Source organism: Asparagus officinalis, chromosome 4 (assembly GCF_001876935.1).
Source record: "Asparagus officinalis chromosome 4, Aspof.V1, whole genome shotgun sequence".
NCBI lineage: Eukaryota > Viridiplantae > Streptophyta > Magnoliopsida > Asparagales > Asparagaceae > Asparagus > Asparagus officinalis.
Window position 1 is genome coordinate 29,079,159 of NC_033797.1, and position 23,032 is coordinate 29,102,190.

Here is a 23,032-nt window from a genome sequence, read left to right on the forward strand (position 1 = left end):
CTGAAGCAGATAATTCAGCAAGACTTGATGCCATAGAGAAGCAGATTGAGACCATCGGGACGACTCTTACTCAACTCGTGGGTCTCATCAACGGAGGAGGCAAAAAGGAGGAATCTTCTTCGAATGGTAAGAAGAAACTCGTCGAATCCGACGAAGAGAGCGAGAAATCTAATTCAGAGGGGGAGACTGAGATTGTCAAGACTGTTGGACATCAAGGGGGTAAGAATAATTACCAGAATATGAAGATTGACTTCAAGGTTTAGATTCCTGTTTATGATGGGAGTATCAATGTGGAGAAGCTTGATGATTGGATCGAACGTATGGAGATGTACTTCACTCTCTACGGATATTCGTCCAAGGAGAAGATAGTGTTCGGGACATTAAAGCTTTCAGGGCACACGTTGACGTGGTGGAAATCCTATTGTAAACAGGAGAAGAAAGCGGCGTCGTGGAACAAGTTCAAGGAGCTACTTCGGAAACAGTTCTATCTAGTGGGGTTCCTTGAGGAGCGTTGATACAAGTGGTATGGCTTGCGCCAAAAGATTAATCAGACCGTTCAAGAGTACACGACGGAGTTCCAGCAGTAGGCGATGGTTCTAAACATCGCAACGGACGAGTACTCCATCTTCATGAAGTACATGGCGGGTCTGAATGATTACATCCGGAAGGAGATGAATCTGTTTTCGGTTGAGACAATCGCAGAGGCGAGCATGAAGGCCATTGCCATTGAGGGCAGGCAGAAGAAGGGCAACGAGACAAAGGGGGATTCCAAACCATCAGGGAGCAAGATGGGTGGCTCTCAGTCTAAAGATGAGAAGAAGAAGGGTGACTCGGGGAAAGCAGGATTGACATACAATCACTGCAAACAGACAGGGCACGTGGCTGATCATTTCTGGGATAAGTATTCTCATCTGAAGCCAAAAGCATTGAAGAAGAAGGAGGAGAAGAAGGCGTATGTGATAGCACAGGGTCCGAAGGAGGTTCTCGGGATGACTGAACCCAATAGCAGTCTCAACCTTATGGTAGGGAAGCATGCCACTAAAGAAGATGATGACCCGAGGGAGCAGCTCTTTGTTCTGAAGTTGCAGGTCAAGACCGGTTTAGTGGATGCTATTGTAGATACAGGGAGCCAGAAAAATCTGATATCTGAGACATTAGTACAGAAGCTGGGATTGAAGATGGTGAAGCATCTGAAGCCCTATCCATTAGGGTGGATTCAGAAGGAGGCGGGATTAAGTGTGGTGAACCAGTGTTCATTTAGATTTGCACTCCATGAGTCGTATATTGACGAGGTCACATGCGACGTGGTTCCGTTGGATGTTTGCCAAGTTATTTTGGGCAATCCTTATTTGTAGGATAGATACGCAGTATATGATCGGCGAGCCCAAAAGTATACGTTCACCAAGGATGGCGAACAATTCATTTTTCGTTCGGCATCTCTTCCACAGGAGACGAGCTTGGTGATGGTGACTCAGGCTAAGAGGTTGGTGAATACGGGTAGGAAGTTCGTTTTATTGTTCATTCGGCCGTATGAAGAGCAGCTGAGTAGGATGTGCTTGTCCACCTTGAGCAAGCTTCTAAAGGGAGATCTTGACAGGTTAAAGGCCAAGTATGCGGACTTGTTTTCGGAGATCACGGGACTACCACCACATCGAGGTGTAGAGCATGAGATTATGTTGACCGGGGAGAGTTCCTTACCTAACATAGGCCTATACCGCACATCAGTAAAGGAGTCCGAGGAGATCAAGAAGCAGGTTCAGGAGCTCTTGGAGACGGGAGTGATTATGCCGAGTTGTTCGCCTTGCGGGTCACCAGTGTTGTTGGTGGCAAAAAAGGATGGAGGTTGGTGCATGTGCGTAGATTACCGGGCGCTCAACAAGATAACCATCAAGAATCGCTACCCATTACCACGGATCGATGATCTTATGGACCAGTTGGAGGGAGCGAGGTTTTTCACGAAGCTGGATTTGAAGTCTGGTTACCATCAGGTGAGGATTCGGGGTGAAGACACTTGTAAGACTACGTTCAAGACCAAGCATGGCATGTTCGAGTGGTTGGTGATGCCGTTTGGATTATGCAACGCTCCGGCTTCCTTTATGAGGCTTATGAATGATTTGTTGCGACCTTTTATAGAGGATTTTGTGATAGTTTACCTTTATGATATCTTGGTGTACAGCAGAACTTGGGAGGAGTATCTCGTTCATGTTGAGAGGGTATTTGAAGTGTACAGGACGGACAGCTGAAGCTCAACAGGAAGAAGTGCGAGTTCGGGAAGGACGAGTTAGTGTATCTTGGCTTCATCGTAGGGAAGGGCCAGCGGAGGATAGATCCAGGCAAGGTGGAGGTGATCACGAAGTGGCCGACGCCGAAGACAGTGACTGAGGTGAGGAGCTTCATGGGGGCTTGCCAGTATTTGCGCAAGTTCATTCAATATTTTTTGACTTATGCGGCACCATTACATGGCCTCACAAAGGCTAAAGTTCAGTTTGAGTGGGGGAGGACGCATGATGAGGCTTTTCAGTTGCTAAAAAGGAAGATCTAGGAGGCACCGGTGTTGGCGTTACCGAATTTGTAGCGGACTTTCGAGGTGGAGACCGACGCGTCTAGTTATGCGATGGGTGCGGTGTTGATTCAGGATGGGAAGCTGGTGGAATACCATTCTGAGAAGTTTTTGGGTGCTGTTGTGAACTACCCAACCTACGATAAGAAGTTGTATGCACTATATCAAGCAATTAAGCATTAGAGGGTGTACTTGTTGGGGAAGGAGGTGGTCGTGCATTCGGATCACAAGCCGTTGGAGTTCTTACATGCCCAGACGAAGCTACAGCAGGCACGACACATGAAGTGGATGTCTTATTTGATGGCTTTCAACATCATTATTACGTACAAGAAGGGGGCGACGAACAAGTTGGCCGATATGTTATCTCGTCCGTCGATAAGGTCTTTATTGGTGGCGACGCGTATTCAGCCCTTAGTTCCTTTAGAGTATGTACAGCTGTACGCATCCAGTAGAGACTTCGGTAGTGTGTTTGAGCAGGCGAAGGATGGTCGAAGGGGGGAGTATGCACTTGGAGAAGATGGCGTGTTGTATCGTGGGACATCACTATGCATTCCGGAGGATGGTGATAGGTTGCAGTGGATTCGGGAAGCACATACCTCGCGTGTGCAAGGACATTTTGGCATTTAGAAAACGCTTCTCAATCTACGGCGACATGTGTTTTGGCCACGGATGCTTGATGATGTGACCAAGTATGTTGGAGGGTGTAAGTTATGCTGTATTTCGAAGCCTTCTAACAGAAAGAGGGGATTGTACCTACCATTACCGGTTCCTTCTAGGCCGTGGGAGAGCATTTCTATGGATTTTCTAGGAGGGTTGCCAACTACGAAGCGCGGGCATGACTATTTGTACGTTGTGGTGGACCGGTTCAGCAAGATGGTGATATTGATTCCTTGTAAGAAGACCGTGACGGGAGCGGGTGCAGAACAATTATTCTTTGAGCATGTGTGGAAGCACTTTGGGTTGAGCATGTGTGGAAGCACTTTGGGTTGCCGAGTTCGATTATTTCGGATTGGGATAGTCGTTTTCTCGTGTATTTTTGGGATTCTTTGTGGAGTTTGATGGACACTAAATTGAAGAAGAGCACGGCCTTTCATCCACAAACAGATGGACAAACGGAGGTAGTCAACCGGACTATGGTGCACATGTTGCGGGGGTATAATTCTAGGCATCCTAAGACTTGGGATAAGAGTTTACCATATTTGCAGTTTGCTTTTAATCGGGCGATTCATGGATCTTCCGGAAAGTCACCATTTGTACAACCCCGTAAAATTGAATACTTTATGATAAATAATGATAAATATGTTATATGGTGAAAAATAATATATTTTGATGTTTGGATATGATAAGAATTGATTTGAGATCAATTCAATATATATTTGTGAAAATATGAGTGCAAATGCACAAAACATGCACAAAGGCCAAAAGAGTGAAAATCTGAGAATAATGACCAGTTATGAGTTTTTATATTTTGTACACTGATGCAGTTTGAATTTGGAAAAGTATAAAAGATCAAAGTTGTAGGTATTTTCAACAGATTTCCAACAAGTCTTAGATCACCTCATTCTGAGGTCATATGAGAATGTTATAACCAAAATAACGAAGGGGTATTTTCCTAGTCAGACTAGGTTTCCTGGTTCGGGTCTAACAGGTTTGTTTCAGGTTTGCCTCTATAAATACCTGTATTTTTTACGAAAATTCCTTTCTTTTATCATATCTAAGAACCCTAACAGCCACCAAACCCCCATAAAACCTATTTTTAATTCTTGGATTAGATTGGAGGCTTTCAAGTTGGGTTTTTGTTGATTTTTGGCTTTTGGAGTGGAGATCTCCTTCGACGTTGCTTCTAACAAATTTTCCTACAACCCCAGGCGAGTATCATCTCTACTAATCCCCCTCCTAGTTTTTAAAATATTTTTGAAGAGTTTTTAATGAGTTTTATAGAGCCTAATCAATTAATTTGTGTATAAAAATTAGATCTTTTGTATATATGTATAAAGACTAGGTCTTTTCATGTTAAAGAGATTAAGCACGAATTTACAGAAGTATTTTAAGATCTAAAAATAATTTAAAATATTATTTATCTGAATTTATATGTCTTATTCTTCATTTTAAAGTTTCGTGCATGATTGAAGGTTTACGTATGATTTCTTGTGCAAATAATCATGCTTGTTATTTTATGCTGAAAATCTGCTGCACATATATACTATTGAACTAGAGATTTGAAATAACAAATGAAATCAAATTTGAACAAAACTAATGCCAATTGAAATATATGTGAATCTAGTTTTCAAAACAGAAAACCATACCTAAAGATAGTTTTTTTAGAGAAAGATATGCTTAATTTACTGATGATATATGCTGCAGAAAAATCTGCTGCACATATAAAATGTTTAACTGGAAATTTAAAATATCATATGAACTCCAAACTGAACCAAATCAGTGGCAAATGATATCTATGTGAGTCTAGTTTATAAAACGAAAAACTATTCTTAAAAAGAGTTTGTCCAGAGAAAGATATGATTAATTTACTAATGATATATTCTGCAGAAAACTGTAAATGTGCTGATTTGAAATAAATTAATATATTACGTAAAGGTTTATTGAGTTTCGCTCTTGTTTGTTATTTTTAAGAGAGTTTCTCGATCTTGTACTGTTATATACAATGCTTAAGAGTTGTTTAATATCTGGGATGATGATGAACACCAGATATGGACACGCACACCGAGATATGTGCACGTACACTTAGATTATGTTGTGTTAACATACTTTTTGTCGCACGTTGAGCGGATGAATATATATGAAAGAGTATAGTTAATTCATGTATCCGGAAATAGGGAGATAAAACCTATTTGCCACAGAACAATTGAGTAAGAGTATTACAAAAATATCGTTAATTCATGTATTCGGAAATAAGGAGATAAAACCTATTTGCCGCAGAACGATTGAGTAAGAGTATTACAAAAGTATCGTTAATTCATGTATCCAGAAATAGGGAGATAAAACCTATTTGCCATAGAACAATTGAGTAAGAGTATTACAAAAGTATCGTTATTTCATGTATCCGGGATAGGGAGATAAAACCTATTGCCGCAGAACGATTGAGTAATAGTATTATAACAGTATCGTTATTATATGTATCCGGAATAGGAAAATAATAAACCCTATTGCCGCAGAGCGATTGAGTAACGAGCATTACAAAAGTATCGCTATAGTACAAGATGATGCACACATAAATATTTGATCAGTTGTAGGCTTTACTTCTATGATAAATTGCCCGCGAGGAGAGTCGCAGGTTGATGGGACTTCTTAGTTGTCCATTTAGTTACTTATCATATTTTGTAGTTATTGTAGAACTCCACATGTAGTTGATTATTTTCAGAATCTAGATTGGTATTTTGTTTCATAGAGTTGAGAGCTATTGTGAGACTTTGTTTATGTATTCGAGATTCAGTTCAGACTCAGAGATATGTCTATTTTATTCCAGTTAGGCTCATTATTGATTTTTCATATGCTTCTTCTGTGTACATTCGGTGTTGTTCTATTTATATTTTTGCTTGTCCATACCTTCACCTATTTATTATTTCCTCTAGAGAGATAGTGATTGTGATGGTGAAACATGTCGTAATATGGTGTTTGGTGCTTGGCAGGTTTTACAATCCGGGTTTCACCTGGGGCTGCGGCCTTGTGTGAACCCTGGGGCGTCACAGTTGGTATCAGAGCTCTAGTTCCAGCATCCTTAGGATCATTCCTGTGTCAAATTGTGGAGCTAGGATAGAGTTTCCTAGGATTCACGTATAGAGTCCGTTAGGACTTCCTAGAATGAGTGAGGACGATATGTGCGTATTTCTCAAAATTTCAAAATTTTTTTGACAATTATTTTATGTTGATTTAAAGTATTTACGTGAATATTATATGTTATGAATACGTATTGTGATATGTTATATATATGTATATATGTTTGCGATCTCACTTACTGTGATCATAAGCTCTCCTCTCGATATTATAAATGTTGGAGCGAGAATACGGTCGAGATAAAACTCGTACCCGGAGATCTGGGCAAGCAGAGTCCAAACCGCATTAGGCTCCACAGTATTTGATCGACTTTATGGCACCGTTTGCAGAAACAGAGACTAGCAACACTCGAGGAGGGAGTAGCGAGCCACATTACATTTTCTGGAGTTCCACCACCCGTTGTACCAATTGTACCTATTGAAGAGGTAATACTAATGATTACATTATCACCATAACCATTTGTTGATAGAGATACAGAACAGGAGGCTTGGCTCTATAAGAATAAGAAAGATGTAGGACACTGAGAACACCATAGTGCAGGGCACATTGGATTCATATGCAGCTTATAAATAAAAAGAAATATGTAAAAATTCCTTAACGTAGACTCAGTATCAAACCAAAGGTTAAATATATTCAGCACAGAGGATATCACCGAAGAATAGCAGCAAAGAATAGCTACGATTTTAGATTTTCGTCGGGACAGTGAATATCACTTATTTGGGAAAATTTTGTTTACTTCTTCGACAAGCAGTTAGAGCTAGTTTGCTTAAAACAGTGAGATATGCCTATAGTTAATTATGAAATCTAGACTAGCGTGATGGCAATGACAAGGGCAAGAGACCTATTATGGGATCTAGAGGACCCCAACAGCGGGGTAAGGATTTTTACCATCAGCAATAAAGACATTACAAGAAGATAGCAAACATGATTTGATAACACAGTAGCAGCGCATGATTCGGGACACATGATACAATTATAATAAGATCAGACATAGAGCAAAGAATTATCGTAGTACACCAGCAGGAGACTAGCATGATAGAGATCAGAGCCAATAATCTTAGGGCAACAGTTACGGCTAGCATCGGAGGATAGATATGCTACCGCTTATTCTGAGGATGTAGGGGCCTATATGTTGGCCTTCTTATTTTGATGATGTTTAACAAAAAATTTACCACTAATGTTGTTTGTCTAGTATTTGTATTTTCTTATTTATCATAGACAAACAACGTAGTTGGAGGATGGATGGAATTATGCTTCAACGATCATATCCAATGGAGGTTGGCGGAATGTCGGTGTGAGGCCTTGCAATTCAAAGTTAAAGATCAAGTTCAAGCTTCATCCGCATGTGTACCAAGTTGAGCTACAATGAAGATCAAGACCAAGCTTGGGTAATCTAGTTTAGATTTTATATTATGTGTGTTAAGTACTCTAAGCTCAATATCATATACACACACAATATTGGATTTTCTCACAAAAATGAGCTATTTTGAGAAAACTTTGTGATCAATATCATATACACACACAATATTGGATTTTCTCACAAAAATGAGCTATTTTGAGAAAACTTTGTGATGTTGTTTTATTGAACATGTTTACTTTATATTCATGTGTTATAATGTTTATGAAGACATTTCATAAAGTTTTAATATGCGTTTAAACTCTTTTTGTCAAAAATATGTTCTTAACAAATTCATATTCATGCATGCTTTTACAAAATAATGAGTTTTCACAATTAAGAAATGAAAATTGAAAAATTATTTTTGTAACATGTTTGTTTTCATTTTTATAAATATTTTGCAAAGTTTCATCAAGTTTGGAATTGATTTGTTATGTTTAATGGAATTTACAAAATCATGTTTTTGTTCGTGCACATGTTCGTGCATGTTTTACAAAACAGATAAGTTTTTATAAATAGGAAGTGATATTCAAGAAATTCTTTCTTTGACATGTTTATCTACATGTTTAGATACTTCCTTCAAAACTTCAAAATTTTACTATTTTTGGAGTTGATTTACTGTGCCCAATTGATTTTACAAAATCGCGTATGTCAGTAGTTTTTCAGAAACTGTAAATCTGTGTTCAAACATTTATTTCTCTCAACTGGGAAATTATTTTTCAGAAATTCTTTCTCTAACATGTTACTCTACATGTCTATAACCTTCCCTCAACATTTCATAATTTTTGGAGCTGTTTTACTATTTTTAATTAATTTACCGTTGCGGTCGACCGCCAAACTCTCTGAATGTGGTTACTGTAGCACAACGGCTATATTTTCCAGATTTTGATATATCCATTTTTTTTTGTCTTTTTGCTTAGTTTTCTTGGGTTTTTGGGCTTGTTTCATGATCCTATATATACTCCATGCCATCATACTTCTAAGGTGACTCAAGAAATGTTTTAAACAAGTTTAAAGAGTTTTAAACAAGGGTTTAAGTGTTTTTTAGTGTTTGTTTGGTTTGAAGATTATTTTCACAAGTGGAGGAGATCATCTTCTTGTTTGGGCTCCAATCTCCATCTCTCCATCTTATCATCTATTGGAGAAGTTTTCTAAACTCTATCTAGCTTAACATTTGCTTAGTTATTTGATTATCATTCTTTAAATCTAGTTTTATATTAAGTTTAGTTTGATTTGATTTACTCTTTGTTTACACACACAACCATTGAGCTTATTGTATTTGCATACATTATATAATTAGGTTGTGCTCCTACTCTCTTGTCATCTTTAGAGAAGTGTTTCTAAACTCAATCTAGCTTTACATTTATATATAATTGTTTGATTATCATTTTATTAAGCTAGAATTTATTTGAGTTTAGTTTGATTTGATTTACTCTTTGTTTATACACACAACCATTGAGCTTATTGTATTTGCATACATTATATAATTGGGTTGTGGGATAGTATGACATTGAGTTGAGCCTAATTGAGTTCTCACCTTGTTAGAGAGAACAATCATTTGTTATATTGTGCTTAATTGTGAGGATTCACTTGTAATACACTTGTACACCGAGAGAAGTGTGTGGTGAGGACGGGGTCGAATCCAAAAGGAGTGGCGTCGGTTGACGTGCCTAGGGAGAGGTTGTAACCGAGCACTTGAGGAGAAGGACACAGGCTAGGACCAACACTTAGTGTGTGAGGTGTGATTGCATAGTGATTGTATTGTGAGGTGTAAACGTTGTTCGGGTGAACGTAGAAAACCCGGTTGTGATAGTGGAGATCTCCTCGAGGTGAGGAGCGGAGACGTAGGTCGTGGGGACCGAACTCCGTAATCATATTGTTTGTTTGTGATTGCATTGGCGCACTTACTTTTATGTTCATATCTTATATCGCCTTTGTATATTGCTTGTTGATTATATTGCCCACTATCTAGTTTAGATTGTTTACCCTTGAGTTTATATATCCTTGCACATACATTGCCTATATCTCTTCGTTAGGATATATCTTGTTGTTCATATTGCTTATCCTTATTTCATACTTGCTAGGATAACTTTTTAATTAGTTTTTATTGGTATTTAATCGGGATTAGATTAGCATAAGACCCTAATCACCGCCCTCTAGGGTCTAACAATTGGTATCAGAGCTTGGTGCTCTTTGATTTAAGGTCTAATCGCCTTGAGTTAAAGATCCATGTTAGCTTATTGTGCTAATCTAATTTTGAGCTTTATTTGTATCTTACTTGCCTTTTATATTATGTATATGTATGGTTTAGGTTATGCCATTAATATTGCTCCTAGATTAGATAATTTCCCCTATGCCCAATGGTGTGTTAGATTTAAACTTTTTGTTCAATCTAAACACTTTGACTTATGGAAAATTATAGATGATGCTTGATCCAACAAGCTTTGGAGGATCCCGCCTCAAGTTCATATGGAGCTTCATGCACACGAGCACTAGGCGATAACCCTAGTGAGGTTTGCGAGTTCGAAACCATTAATGATTTACCTAATGATGAACTTACTTGTGCTAGTGAAAAATTGTTGCAGGCCTTTAATAAATTGCATAAAGATTTTGTTGATTTACAATGAAAGCATGATAATTTAAAATCCGATCATGAGAAGCTAGTGTCCAAATTTGATGTCATTGAAAATAAAAATACTATGCTTAAAGAAAGCAATGACTTATTAAAATTGGAAAATAAAAATTTGATCTCATCTATTGCTAGCCTATCTCATGCTAAGATTGATGTCATGTTAGAAGTAGAGAATATAAAGAATGATACAGCTTCTTTTATAAATAACTATTTATGTTCTACTTCTAAAAGTGCATATGTGCCTAAAAATGAAGATTTGAATCTTATGAACAAAAGCATTTTATCTTTAGATTCAACTTTGAAAACATGCATTAATAATCATAAGAGGCTTATGGATATGTGTGCCAAGTCTAAGTCATCATCTACTCATCATGCACACATATATAGCAAAATTTACAAATGCTCTATTTGCGGCCGAAAGGGTCATTTATCTAAATTTTGCTATGATGCACACAAACATAAGAATTCTAATGCTCCTTGTGCATCTCATGTAGCTCCTTAATCTTTTACACTTACACATTCACATGCTCATTCTCACAAAGTTCATCATAAGCATGCTAGTGTGTTCAAGTGTGATCATTGTGGTCGTTTTGGTCATTTGGCCGAATATTGTTTTGATTTGAAAAAAAAATCTCATTTGCCAAATATTTCTAGTAGACCACAAGTTTTTTAATGTGATGTTTGTGGTAGATTTGGCCATTTGGCGAAGTTTTGTTATGATTTGAAAAAATATTTAAACTTGCCAAATTTCTCAAGTAAACCACATTTGTTTAATGATGCTTCTCATTTGCGATATAATTTAAAAGAAAAATCTTTATTTGCAAATAATTCACGTGCACGAGCAAATGGTCCACAAAAACAAATGGATCTCTTTCATTGCACAAATTGCAATCGGAAGGGTCATTTGAGTGAATATTGCTTTGACCGTGTTAGTGCACCATATGTGCCCAAGAGGGTTCATAACCCTAGGGCTTTGAACTTTAATGATAGGGGTCATGTCCCTAAACTTTTTGGTACCAACATTACTTTAGTACCAAAACAAATTTGATTTTAAACCAAGAATTTTAGCATTTTTATTTTTCTTTGTCTTGGTTTTAAAAATTATACTTTGAAATCCTTTTATATGAAAACAACTCTTAATTGATAATTTTTTTTGTTTTCATGATTATTGATCTTGTTTTAATGAGAGGTTTGTATTTATATAACCCTCCGGATTTATTAGGTGTTTATTCCCAAATCATGTTTACCGGATGCTAGAATGATTATATGGGTTGGAACAAGCTTAAGAGCTTGATATATTGTTGCCTCAGATTTTGTTGCCTCTCTTGAAATTCTTTTGTCAAAGATTTTGTTGACTTGTTTTCATTTGAAAACTTTTTACATGATTCTCATGTTTCTCTTCTTTTGATTTCATAAATCTATTTTATACATTGGCTTTTATGATATGAGACAATATGTTCATCTTGATATATTTATATATGTTCTCATTATCTCTTGAATGTGAGTGATTTTTGGCATATTATTTATGCTTGCTCACATGTTTGCCATGATCTTTTATTGCTTATATTTCATATGGCTTTTTGATAGGGGGAGCTATTCCCTATAGTTGCTTTGTACTCATCTATGCTTATTGATAGGGGGAGCTTTCGCTCTCTTAATTCTTTTGTTCCCTTTTTGATGTTGTCAAAGGGGGAGAAATATTGTGAGTATATTCTTTCTTGTTTATATGCATGTGAATTATAAATTATATATTCATTTCCTTCATGCATATATCTCTTTTTGTAAATTGTTTATCATCATAAAAAATGGGGAGATTGTTGGCCTTCTTGTTTTGATGATGTTTAACAAACAATTTACCACTAATGTTGTTTGTCTAATATTTGTGTTTTCTTATTTATTATAGACAAACAACGTAGTTGGTGGATGGATGGAATTATGCTTCAACGATCATATCCAATGGAGGTTGGCGAAATGTCGGTGTGAGGCCTTGCAATTCAAAGTTAAAGATCAAGTTCAAGCTTCATCCCCATGTGTACCAAGTTTAGCTACAATGAAGATCAAGACCAAGCTTGGGTAATCTAGTTTAGATTTTATATTATGTGTGTTAAGTACTCTAAGCTCAATATCATATACACACAATATTGGATTTTCTCACAAAAACGAGCTATTTTGAGAAAACTTTGTGATATTGTTTTATTGACCATGTTTACTTTATATTCATGTGTCATAATATTTTTGAAGACATTTCATAAAGTTTCAATATGCGTTTAAACTCTTTTTGTCAAAAATATGTTCTTAACAAATTCGTTTAAACTCTTTTTGTCAAAAATATGTTCTTAACAAATTCATATTCATGCATGCTTTTACAAAATAATGAGTTTTCACAATTGAGAAATGAAAATTGAAAAATTATTTTTGTAACATGTTTTTTTTTTCATTTTTATAAATATTTTGCAATGTTTCATCAAGTTTGGAATTGATTTGTTATGTTTAATGGAATTTACAAAATCATGTTTTTGTTCGTGCACATGTTCGTGCATGTTTTATAAAACAGATGAGTTTTCATAAATGGGAAGTGATATTCAAGAAATTCTTTCTTTTACATGTTTATATACATATTTAGAAACTTCCCTCAAAATTTTACTATTTTTGGAGTTGATTTACTGTGCCCAATTGATTTTACAAAATCACATATGTCAGCAGTTTTTTCAGAAACTGTAAATCTGTGTTCAAACATTTATTTCTCTCAAATGGGAAATGATTTTTCAGAAATTCTTTCTCTAACATGTTATTCTACATGATTTTTCACAAAAGTTCATATTTTTTGGAGCTGTTTTACTATTTTTCATTGATTTTACAAAACTAAAACACAATGCTACAGTACCAGCGGTCGACCGGTACGGTCGACCGCCAAACTCTCTGGACGTGGTTACTGTAGCACAACGGTAATATTTTCCAGATTTTGATATATCCGTTATTTTGTCAGATTTTGATATATCCATTTTTTTTTTCTTTTTGCTTAGTTTTCTTGGGTTTTTGGGCTTGTTTCATGAGCCTATATATACTCCATGCCATCATACTTCTAAGGTGACCCAAGAAATGTTTTAAACAAGTTTAAAGAGTTTTAAACAAGGGTTTAAGTGTGTTTTAGTGTTTGTTTGGCTTGAAGATTATTTTCACAAGTGGAGGAGATCATCTTCTTGTCTGGGCTCCAATCTTCATCTCTCCATCTTGTCATCTATTGGAGAAGTTTTCTAAACTCTATCTAGCTTTACTTGAGGAGGAGGACACGGGCTAGGACCAACACTTAGTGTGTGAGGTGTGATTGCATAGTGATTGTATTGTGAGGTGTAAACGTTGTTCGGGTGAACGTAGAAAACCCGGTTGTGATAGTGGAGATCTCCTCGAGGTGAGGAGCGGAGACGTAGGTCGTGGGGACCGAACTCCGTAATCATATTGTTTGTTTGTGATTGCATTGGCGCACTTACTTTTATGTTCATATCTTATATCGCCTTTGTATATTGCTTGTTGATTATATTGCCCACTATCTAGTTTAGATTGTTTACCCTTGAGTTTATATATCCTTGCACATACATTGCCTATATCTCTTTGTTAGGATATATCTTGTTGTTCATATTGCTTATCCTAGCTCATATACATTGTTGTATTTCATACTTACTAGGATAACTTGTTAATATATTTTAATTGGCATTTAATTGGATTAGATTAGCATAAGACCCTAATCACCCCCCTCTAGGGTCTAACACTATAGGCCATAATTGCGCTATTTAGAGTATTCATAAGTGTCAAATGGACCCATGTGTTTCACCGCCAACAGCGTATCAGGCATCGGCCATTAGCAGAGTTTATGTAGTCGCACCACGTGATCATAGTGCGAACAGAGTTTTCAGAGTAAATTCTTATCCAGCTCGAATCTTGTTGATTCAGAAGCTTCGCATTTTTTTATCTATCATGATGTCATGATTAGACATCATCTTGTAGTGCAGCGTTTAGGTGTTCCATTATCAGTTTGTACTCCTTTAGGGGAGGTGTCCCTATTAGAGAGTATATGTAGAAGATGTGTCATCAGTATAGATGAGTTTGAGTTCATCTTTGTCATGATCGTTTTGTGGATGTCGAACTTCGACGTCATTCTTGGTATGAAATGGTTATAATCCTACAATATCAGTATCGACTATTTTGCTAAAACAGTACACTTGTGAGCATTTGTTGGGATTGTATAGATAGTAGCAACCTCATGGGGTAACCAGAATGCGGAGTCATTTCTGGCATACGTCGAAGAGGTGATGATATGTGATCGGGGTGCAGTTTTGAGCGAGACTGGAGTTGTCTCAGTATATCAGGATGTCTTTCAGGACATACCTATGTTTTCTCCAGTGAGAGAGGTTGTTTTCCTGCATCGAGTTGAAGCAGGCACCGTACCGATTTTTCAAGCACCCTATCATATCTTATGGCACCCGCTGAGAGGAGGGAGCTACAGACTCAGGTAGATGAGTTGTCCTATCATATCTTATGGCACCCGCTGAGAGGAGGGAGCTACAGACTCAGGTAGATGAGTTGTTAACTCAAGGCTTTATTTGTCGGAGTCATTTTCATGGGAGCACAGGTCTTCTTCGTGGGGAAGAAGGACTATAGCATGAGATTGTGTATCAATTATCGTGAGTTGAACAAGGTCATTTTCCGGATCACGGATCCACTATCGAGGATTTATGACTTGTTTGACTAGCTGCGGGGAGCGCAACATTTCTCGAAGATTAATCTTCATTCTAGTTATTTCCAGTTGCGATTGCGGTAAATGGATATTTCCAAAACCGTATTTTCTAACTCGATATGGGTCTTTTGAGTTCTTGTAATGCTATTTGGGCTGAACAATGTAACCGCGGTATTCATGGATTTAATGAACTGAGTTTTTCATCCATGTTAGAACCAGTTTGTAGTCATTTTATTAACGACATCATTATCTTTTCGAGATCGGAGACAGAGCGCGAGCAACATCCTCTTTTGGCATTGCGGGGATAGCGGACAATTGAGATTAGAGGCATCAGTGATACGCTGAGTTCAGCAAATACGAGTTTTGGCTATAAGATATTAGATTTTTTAGGCCACGTCATCAGCAGGTTGGGCATAACAGTGGATCCAGCCATTGTTGAGGCTGTACTTGATTGAGAGCCACTAAGAACCATTTCACGGGTTCGTAGTTTTAGAATGGTATGAGAGAAAGTTCATTCAGGACTTTTTGAAGATTGTGATACTACTTACACACATTACAAAGAAGGGTGTATAGTTTTCTTTGGGCACGGGGTGCCAGGAAGTCTTTAAGACTATTAAGGCTAGATAGACTACAATGACAATTTTGACTGTTCTAAACAGTGATATGACATTTGTCATTTATGTGGACACACCATTAGCAGGACTACGAGGTGTTTTGATGCAGACCCGGAGGGTATGGCTTATTTTACTACAGTTTAGGCGTATCGTAACAAATATACAGTACATCCATGCATAAGGAAAATGTACAAGGATATGAAGAGGCATTTTTGGTGGAGTGGTATGCGCAGAGGGATTGCAGATTATGTGGCTAAGTGTTGTACCTACCAACAAATTAAGGCAGAACATCAGAGACATGTAGGAACCCTACAACTTTTACCCATTCCTGAGTGGAAGTGGGCAGATATTTCTATGGATTTCATAATGGGGTTCCCTAAATCAAAGGAAAGGAAATGATTCTATTTGGGTTATAGTGGACATATTGACTAAGTCTACATATTTCTTACCAGTGAGGATGACTTATACGGCAGATATGTATGCGAGGATCTTCATTCGGGAGATTGTTAGATTGCATGGAGTTTCAGAGACGATTGTATCAGATCGGGGCTCAGGCTTCACATCTCATTTTTGGAGGAGTTTCTAGTATGCTTTTGGCAGTCAGTTGTTATTTAGCAGCGTTTTTCACCCCCAGACAGATGCTCAGACCGAGAGGATGAATCAGATCTTAGAGGACATGCTGAGAGTATGCATTATTGATTTTTAGGGTAGCTGGGAGGATCACATCCCACTGATTGAATTTGCATATAATAATAGTTATCAAGCTATCATCAGGATGGCACCGTAAGAAGCTTTGTACGAGAGACCTTGCAGATCACCTATATGTTGGGCAGAGCCAGATGATAGTTTATTGATTTGTCCAGAGTTAGTTAGACAGACCACAGAGAAGGTGGCATTGATTCTAGAGCGCATTCTTACGGCGCAGAGTCGGCAAAAGAGCTATGCAAATCAGAGGAGACGACATTTAGAGTTCCAGTTCGGAGACACAGTTATGTTGAAAGTATCACCGATGAAGGGCGTTCAGCGATTCGGTAGACGAGGGAAACTTGCCCCGAGATATGTTAGTCCTTTCAGGATCATCGAGCACATTGGAGCTGTTTCTTACAGGTTAGATCTTCCAGCATCGATGTTGAGTATACACAATGTCTTTCATGTTTTGATACTTAAGAAGCATCTGCGGGATGATGAGCAATAGAGAGTGATTGATTCACCAGAGATTGAGATTCAGGATGACTTGACTACCGTAGAGATTTCGGTATGCATACATGCTAGAGAGAATAAAAAGCTTAGGAATGAAGTCATTCCATTAGTGAAAGTTTAGTGGAACCGGCAAGGAGCCGAAGAGATTTCTTGGGAGCGCGAGGAGGATGTTCGTCGCGACTATCCACACCTGTTTGGACATGTATGATGTTGATAAATTCTTATGCTTATATGCTGTGATAGTAGTCCTTATCTATGTTGTTTATTCACATTTATATTCATCTTTAACACTAGAATGGAGATATTGTCACCTGATCCTTAATCATTTGAAACATATGGTATATACATGAGGGTTTCCTTGTTTGGATTATTTCGCTCGATGTACCAATTTCGTTTAATTAGGGATTTAGGGGAGAATGTTTGCATTCCAGGTTGTTAACTTTAAATATCATTGTGCTAATACTATGAGATGAGTGCAGAAGGAATTCTTAATATGAATTACACATTCTTATTGTGTTTTCCCAGTTTTTGAGCTTTGAGATGCGATTGTGGAATTTCGGGGACAAAATTCTTTTAAGGAGGGAAGAATGTAAAACCCCGTAAATTTGAATACTTTATGATAAATAATGATAAATATGTTATATGGTGAAAAATAATATATTTTGATGTTTGGATATGATAAGAATTGATTTGAGATCAATTTAATATATATTTGTGAAAATATGAGTGCAAATGCACAAAACATGCACAAAGGCCAAAAGAGTGAAAATCTGGGAATAATGACCAGTTATGAGTTTTTATGTTTTTTGCACCTATGCAGTTTGAATTTGGAAAAGTGTAAAAGACCAAAGTTGTAGGTCTCTTCAATAGATTTCCAACAAGTCTTAGATCACCTCATTTCGAGGTCATATGAGAAAGTTATAACCAAAATACCGAAGGGGTATTTTCCTAGTCAGACTAGGTTTCCTGGTTCGGGTCTAACAGGTTTGTTTCGGGTTTGCCTCTATAAATACCTATTTTTTTCACGAAAATTCCTTTCTTTTATCATATCTAAGAACCCTAACAGCCACCAAACCCCCATAAACCCTATTTTGAATTCTTGGAGAAGATTGGAGGCTTTCAAGTTGGGTTTTTGTTGATTTTTGGCTTTTGGAGTGGAGATCTCCTTCGACGTTGCTTCTAACAAGTTTTCCTACAACCCCAGGAGAGTATCATCTCTACTAATCCCCCTCCAAGTTTTTAAAATATTTTTGAAGAGTTTTTAATGAGTTTTATAGAGCCTAATCAATTAATTTGTGTATAAAAATCGGATCTTTTGTATATATGTATAAAGACTAGGTCTTTTCTTGTTAAAAAGATTAAGCACGAATTTACAGAAGTGTTTTAAGATCTGAAAATAATTTTAAAATATTATTTATCTGAATTTAGATGTCTTATTCGTAGACGGGGGAAGCTTGCCCCGGGATATGTTAGTCCTTTCAGGATCATCGAGCGCATTGGAGCTGTTTCTTACAGGTTAGATCTTCCAGCATCGATGTCGAGTATACACGATGTCTTTCATGTTTTGATTCTTAAGAAGCATCTGCGGGATGATGAGCAACAGAGAGTGATTGATTCACCATAGATTGAGATTCAGGATGACTTGACTATCGTAGAGATTTCGGTATGCATACTTGCTAGAGAGAATAAAAAGCTTAGGAATAAAGTCATTCCATTAGTGAAAGTCCAGTGGAACCGGCAAGGAGCCGAAGAGATTTCTTGGGAGCGCAAGGAGGATGTTCGTCGCGACTACCCACACCTGTTTGGACATGTATGATGTTGATAAATTCTTATGCTTATATGCTGTGATAGTAGTCCTTATCTATGTTGTTTATTCACATTTATATTCATCTTTAACACTAGAATGGAGTTTAGTCACATTTATATTTATCTTTAACACTAGAATGGAGATATTGTCACCTGATCCTTAATCATTTGAAACATATGGTATATACATGAGGGTTTCCTTGTTTGGATTATTTCGCTCGATGTACCAATTTCGTTTAATTAGGGATTTAGGGGAGAATGTTTGCATTCCAGGTTGTTAACTTTAAATATCATTGTGCTAATACTATGAGATGAGTGCAGAAGGAATTCTTAATATGAATTACACATTCTTATTGTGTTTTCCCAGTTTTTGAGCTTTGAGATGCGATTGTGGAATTTCGGGGACGAAATTCTTTTAAGGGGGGAAGAATGTAAAACCCCGTAAATTTGAATATTTTATGATAAATAATGATAAATATGTTATATGGTAAAAAATAATATATTTTGATGTTTGAATATGATAAGAATTGATTTGAGATCAATTTAATATATATTTGTGAAAATATGAGTGCAAATGCACAAAACATGCACAAAGGCCAAAAGAGTGAAAATCTGGGAATAATGACCAGTTATGAGTTTTTATGTTTTTTGCACCTATGCAGTTTGAATTTGGAAAAGTGTAAAAGACCAAAGTTGTAGGTCTCTTCAATAGATTTCCAACAAGTCTTAGATCACCTCATTTCGAGGTCATATGAGAAAGTTATAACCAAAATACCGAAGGGGTATTTTCCTAGTCAGACTAGGTTTCCTGGTTCGGGTCTAACAGGTTTGTTTCGGGTTTGCCTCTATAAATACCTGTATTTTTCAAGAAAATTCCTTTCTTTTATCATATCTAAGAACCCTAACAGCCACCAAACCCCCATAAATCTATTTTGAATTCTTGGAGAAGATTGGAGGCTTTCAAGTTGGGTTTTTGTTGATTTTTGGCTTTTGGAGTAGAGATCTCCTTCGACGTTGCTTCTAACAAGTTTTCCTACAACCCCAGGCGAGTAAGTTTTTAAAATATTTTTTAAGAGTTTTTAATGAGTTTTATAGAGCCTAATCAATTAATTTGTGTATAAAAATTGGATCTTTTGTATATATGTATAAAGACTAGGTCTTTTCATGTTAAAGAGATTAAGCACGAATTTACAGAAGTATTTTAAGATTTAAAAATAATTTAAAATATTGTTTATCTGAATTTAGATGTCTTATTCTTTTTTTTAAAGTTTCGTGCATGATTGAAGGTTTACGTATGATTTCTTGTGCAAATAATCATGCTTGTTATGTTATGCTGAAAATCTGCTGCACATATATACTATTGAACTAGAGATTTTAAATAACAAATGAAATCAAATTTGAACCAAACTAATGCCAATTGAAAGATATGTGAATTTAGTTTTCAAAACAGAAAACCATACCTAAAACTAATGCCAATTGAAAGATATGTGAATTTAGTTTTCAAAACAGAAAACCATACCTAAAGATAGTTTTTCTAGAGAAAGATATGCTCAATTTACTGATAACCATACCTAAAGATAGTTTTTCTAGAGAAAGATATGCTCAATTTACTGATGATATATGCTGCAGAAAAATCTGCTGCACATATAAAATGTTTAACTGGAAAATTGAAATATCATATGAACTCCAAACTGAACCAAATCAGTGGCAAATGATATCTATGTGAGTCTAGTTTCCAAAACGAAAAACTATTCTTAAAAAGAGTTTATTTAGAGAAAGATATGTTCAATTTACTAATGATATGTTCTGCAGAAAACTGCAGATGTGCTGATTTGAAATAAATTGATATATTACGTAAAGGTTTATTTAGTTTCGCTCTTGTTTGTTATTTTTGAGAGAGTTTCTCGATCTTGTACTATTATATACAATGCTTAAGAGTTGTTTAATATCTGGGATGATGATGAACACCAGATATGGACACGCACACCGAGATATATGCACGTACACTTAGATTATATTGTGTTAACATACTTTTTGTCGCACGTTGAGCTGATGAATACATATGAAAGAGTATAGTTAATTCATGTATCCGGAAATAGGAAGATAAAAACTATTTGCCGCAGAACGATTGAGTAAGAGTATTACAAAAGTATCGTTAATTCATGTATCCGGAAATAGGGAGATAAAACCTATTTGCCGCAGAACGATTGAGTAAGAGTATTATAAAAGTATCATTAATTCTTGTATCCAAAAATAGGGAGATAAAACCTGTTTGCCACAGAACGATTGAGTAAGAGTATTACCAAAGTATCGTTATTTCATGTATCCGGGATAAGGAGATAAAACCTATTGCCGCAGAACGATTGAGTAATAGTATTACAACAGTATCGTAATTATATGTATCCGGAATAGGAAAATAATAAATCCTATTGCCGCAGAGCGATTGAGTAACGAGCATTACAAAAGTATCGCTATAGTACAAGATGATGCACACATAGATAATTGATCAGTTGTAAGTTTTGCTTCCCAGATTGATTGCCCACGAGTAGGGTATTTTCCTTTGAGAATTTGATACACCCGTTATGAACAGCAGATATATTTGTCTTAGCTTAGTTGGTATCCTCTTATATTAGAGCAGGTCACTCGGACGTAATTCGAGATGAGATGATTATTCTTTTTGTTGGAGATTGGAGTATTTATTATTGATTATTTGTTTTTCATTCATAGAGAGTTATATGAATGATTTAATGTATGTATGTACTGACTCTATTTTCTTATATACTCCTACCCCTTCCCCTGGGGGAGAGGTAGTAATGATCTCGCTAGCGCTTTAACGCTCGTTATTTTCTCCCCTTTCAGGCAGCGAGTCTGGCGCACGGAGAGTCGCAGGTTGATGGGACTTCTTAGTTGTCCATTTAGTTACTTATCATATTTTATAGTTATTGTAGAACTCCACATGTAGTTGATTATTTTCAGAATCTAAATTGGTATTTTGTTTCATAGAGTTGAGAGCTATTGTGAGACTTTGTTTATGTGACTCATTGTATTCGAGATTCAGTTCAGACTCAGAGATATGTCTATTTTATTCCAGTTGGGCTCATTATTGATTTTTCATATGCATCTTCTGTGTGCATTCGGTGTTGTTCTATTTATATTTTTGCTTGTCCATACCTTCACCTATTTATTGTTTCCTCTAGAGAGATAGTGATTGTGATGGTGAAACATGTCGTAGCATGGTGTTTAGTGCTTGGCAGGTTTGACAATCCGGGTTTTATCTGGGACTGCAGCCTTGTGTGAACCCTTGGGCGTCACACCGTTTGAGACTTGTTATGGATTTTTACCGCCGAGCCCGTTCAATCTTGTGTTTTCATGTGAAGCCACAGTGGACGGCAAGGAGGGGAGTGAAAGACAACGTGCTCAACGATTTCTCGAGAAGATTGCACATATTCATGCCACGGTTGAAGCTCAATTGAAGAAATCACAAGCTAAGTACATGGCGAAGCATGATCAACATCGGGTTCCTTGTAACTTTGGTAAAGGTGATATTGTATGGCTAAAATTGAGTAAGGAGAGGCTAAAAGGAGAAGGGAAGAAGTTGAAGCCTATTCGTTATGGTCCGTTTCGGATTCTCGATCAGATTGGCGACAACGCTTTTCGATTAGATTTGCTGCCTTACTTAGGCATGTATTCGGTGATCAATGCCGAGTACTTGAAGTTGTTTTAGCCTCCGTTATTAGATGATGAAGGTGATGACAAGATGGTCTTACCGCATGTTGAAGACTTGTGGTTTGATAGAGAGGAGCCACTGAAAGAAGATTGCATTTTGGAACGGAAGACGACCACGACGAGGCAGGGGACGAAGGAGTCGTTTCTCATTGGACGTCAAGGTCAGGTTCCTAACAAGACTAAGTGGTTCAACAGAGAAGGAGGGGCTCGCGAGTTCCCTCAGCTGAAGTTCTAACTTGAATGAGACTTCAAGTTCCTAAAGGGGACCCATGATACGGGTGTATCTTCTCTTCGGGAGCTTAGCGATCCTCATGGGAGCTTGAGGATAGATGATTCTCATGGTATCTTGAGAATAGAGTAGAGGAGTCGTGGACGAGGTCATTGGAGGCGGCGAAGTCGAAGGATTCGTCAAACTGTAGGAATTATAGCTTGGGCTCTGTCCGGCCGATCGCATGTGTCACTGCGGTTGACCGCGTAGTGCACAGACCCAGACTGTGTCTCTAGACTGAGAGCAGTCGATCACTGTAGACGCTGCGGTCAACCGAAAACCCTGTAATCGATTTTTTTAGAAATC